The 3924-nt window shown below is 39.8% G+C and overlaps 1 pseudogene; it reads left to right on the top strand.

The window, feature by feature from the left end:
* Window positions 1-3312: 3312 nt before the first annotated feature.
* Window positions 3313-3604, top strand: LOC129147460 (cytochrome c oxidase subunit 6B1-like; annotated as a pseudogene).
* Window positions 3605-3924: the final 320 nt, after the last annotated feature.

Raw genomic sequence — 3924 nt, 5'->3', positions numbered from 1 at the left:
TCTAAAAATCAATGGAAAAATACCCTCAGGTGAGGATTAAAAAAATAGTAAGTGGAACAACAAATCGATGTCTCTCTCTCTCAAATCAATTTTTTTTTAAAAGCTAGGATTAGGGCAGTGGTCAGCAAACTGCGGCTCGTGAGCCACATGTGGCTCTTTGGCCCCTTGAGTTTTTAGCAAAGGCCAGCTTAGGAGTACCCTAATTAAGTTAATAACAATGTACCAACCTATATAGTTTAAGTTTAAAAAATTTGGCTCTCAAAAGAAATTTCAATACTGTTGATATTTGGCTCTGTTGACTAATGAGTTTGCCGACCACTGGATTAGGGGAAGGAAGAGGAGGAGAAAAGGTTGGGAAGCAGTAGTGAAGCACAAGAAAATGATAAGCCTGCAGGCCCTGAGGTCCATGGATGTGAGAGAAGACGGCCTTCCCTTGAGAGGGCTACAAAACCGAGTCCTTTGAAGACAGCCAGGTTCAGATAAGGCCAGGAGGTGGAGAAGTATCCCATGAGCACCTCAAACTACCATGACTGGAACCCATCATCTTCTCCCCATCTGCTTTGTCACAACCAATGGTACCCAGTCACCTAAATCAGAAACGGGACACTCAACCTTGGTATTCCTCCTTTCTCACCCCTATATCTCATTGATCTCCCAGGCCTAAATGTTTCCTAGTTTCCATTCCCATGGACATTCCTTAATCCAAGCCTGGATGACTGCCACAACTCCCTAAGGGTCTCCTGGCCACTGGTCTTGACCCTCCCGCCCCTCATCTGTTTTCTGCAGCCAGAGCAAAACTTCCCACATGAACATCTGCTGTTGTCCCGCTCCTACTTCCATGGCCTCCCCACTGTTTTAGGATGAAGTCCAAGCTCCCCAATATGGTTGGATTGCCTTTCATAGTCCAGTCTCCAGGAACTCTCCAGCTTCATCCTGACTCTCATCCTGTGCCTCTTCCTGACTCTCCTCTCCTGACACGCTTCTTTTCCTTCCTCCAAAAGGTCAAGTTTTTTTTACACCTCTGGGTCTTTCCATGTACTGCTCCAATGGCCTACAACACTTTTTTTCTACTATGTACTTGGCAAACTGCTACTAATTCATCTTTCAGGTCCTTGAAGGAAGTAATTTTCAAAAAAAAAAATTCTCAATCTCAAAATTAAACATCTTACTCTTATGGTTCCTGTTTCCAGCATGTACTACATCTCCTATCCTAATGTTTATCATGCAGCATTGCTTTTTTTTTAAAATTTTTCAATTGTTGTTGAACTTTGTGATGGCAGCACTCTATTTTACCTCTCTGTTCTCAGAATCTAATATAATGATGCTATGTAGTAGGCACTCAACAAATATCTGTTGAATGAGTGAATCAATCCTATTAAATTAATAATAGGATAATCTTTCAATATTAATCTAGACCTATGTTTATTAAATGTGGGTTTGTGTACTTGGCAGAGGGTAGTACAGAGTGGTGTTGAATCCACAGGATAAGCCTCTCTTGGATTATTAATTTTACTATTTTTCTTGAGACTAAAAAATAAAAAAATATACTTAAAGGAAAAAGTATGACTTTAAGTGTTTATATTAAAAAATAATAAAATGAGGCTCTCTCTGGAGCATACCCATGCCTATCCCAGGCATGAACCATTTTTTTAAATAGATTTTTATTGATTTCAGAGAGGAAGAGAGAGGGAGAGAGAGATCAAAACTTCAAGAGCCCACAACCTGGGCATGTTCCTTTGACTGGAATCGAACCCAGGACCCTCCAGTCCGCAGGCCGATGCTCTATTCACTGAGCCAAACCAGCTAGGGCAATAAATACACTCTTGAGTCCACCTGGCATAGCTCAGCAGTTGAGCAACGACTTAGGAACCAGGAGGTCACAGTTCGGTTCCCGGTTGGGGCACATGCCCAGGTTGCAGGCTCAATCCCAGTGTGGGGCTTGTAGGAGGCAGCCAATCAATGGTTCTTTCTCATCATTGATGTTTCTATCTCTCTTCCTCTCCCTTCCTCTCTGAAATCAATAAAAAAATATTAAAAATAAGTAAATAAATAAATACACTCTTGAATTAAAAAAAAATAATAAAAACAAAAAAGAAGCCCTAGCTTGTTTGGCTCAGTGGATAGAGCATGAGCTTGCAGACTAAAGGGTCTCAGGTTCGATTCCAGTCAAGGGCACATGCTCGGGTTGCAGGGTGGACCCCAGTAGGGGGCGTACAGGAGGCAGCCAATCAATGATCCTCTCTCATCATTGATGTTTCTATCTCTCTTCCCTCTCCCTTACTCTCTGAAATCAATAAAAATATATTTTTTTAAAAAGAAGAAACAGTGAAAACATAATGAGTTAAGTATTTATTGTAAAAAATAATAGGGAGGATATAAGAAAATTGGAACCCTCATACTAGAAGAATAAAATGATGCAGCCACTGTGGAAAACAGTCTGGCAGTTTCTCAGAAAGTTAAACATAGAATTACCATATTATCCAGCAATTCTATTCCTAGGTATATACCAAATAGAATTGAAAATATGTGTTCACACAAAAACTTGTACATGCGTGCTTGTAGCATCATTATTCAGGATAGCAAAAAGGTGGAAACAATTCAAATGTCCAACTAATGAAAGGATAAACAAATGTGGTATATCCATACAATAGAATATTATTCATCCATAAAAAAGAATGATGTACTGTTGTATGCTACAACAGAGATGAACCTTGAAAACATTATTCTAACTGAAAGAGGTCAGACACAAAAGGCCACATATTATATGATTCCATTTATATGAAATACCCAGAATAGGCAAATCTATAGAGACAGAAAGTAAGTTAGTTGTTGCCTATGGGTGGGGTTGGAGGGAGGGGAATGAAGAGGAACTGCTAATGGGTACAGAATTCTTTTGGAATGCTGAAAATGTTCTAAAATTAATTGTGATGTTTGTACAACTGTGAATATACTAACAAACATTGAGTTGTGTGCATTTTACCTGGGTGAATTGCATGGTATATAAATTATGTTTTAGTAACCCTATTTTAAAAATAATATACCCAAAGAAATAAGAAAATAATAAAAACAAGAGCACAAAACAGAGAATATAAACAATAAACAGGAAAACCAGTAAAGAGGAATAACAAAGCCAAAAAATGGTACTTTGAAAAGTTGAAAAACCTCTGGGAAATATGTTCAAGAAAAGAGAAAGCACAAATAAAATTAAGGATGAAAAGTGTCTTAATTGTGCTTCTGGTCAGACAGAGGTGTCTTTGTTGAGGGTCACATGGAACTGCCAGCTGCTTCGGGGGCTTCTTTGGAGTCAGCAACATGGCAGAAGACATCAACACCGAAATCACGAGCTACCAGTGTGGCCGGTGTGGCTCAATTGTTTGAATGCTGGCCCATCTACCTAGAGGTTGCTGGTATGACAGCCATTTCCCCAACCAGAACCAGACCAGGAACTGCTGGCAGAACTACCTGTGAGAAGGCAATGACCACTAAAGGGAGTGATGTCTTCATTTGAATGGGTCCAGCATGTGTACAAGTCCCTCTGCCCCATTTCCTGGGTATCAGCCTGAAGGACCGCTGGGCAGAAGGCACATGTCCTAGGAAGATCTGAACTGGCTCCACCCTGCCTCTCTTCTGTCCTCCATCCTTCTCCCAGGAAAGTGAAGGAGTACCTTGGTACACCTCACCCTGGGATGCTGAATCACGGCTTAACTAATAATAAATACTTGTTGGAAAAGTGAAAAAAATTAAATTAAATTAAGGAAGAAAAGAAGCAAAACCACGTGGATTAAAAAGATAAGAGGATTATGAACAACTCTGTGCCAAAAATTTGAAAACTTAAATGAAAAAATTTCCTAGAAAAATATAATTTACCAAAAATGAATCAAGAAGTGAGAGTGGGATCACACAGCTCCCACCACTTAGAGAGAA

This window comes from Eptesicus fuscus, chromosome 20, assembly GCF_027574615.1.
Source record: "Eptesicus fuscus isolate TK198812 chromosome 20, DD_ASM_mEF_20220401, whole genome shotgun sequence".
NCBI lineage: Eukaryota > Metazoa > Chordata > Mammalia > Chiroptera > Vespertilionidae > Eptesicus > Eptesicus fuscus.
This window is presented reverse-complemented; position numbering and strand designations above follow the sequence as displayed.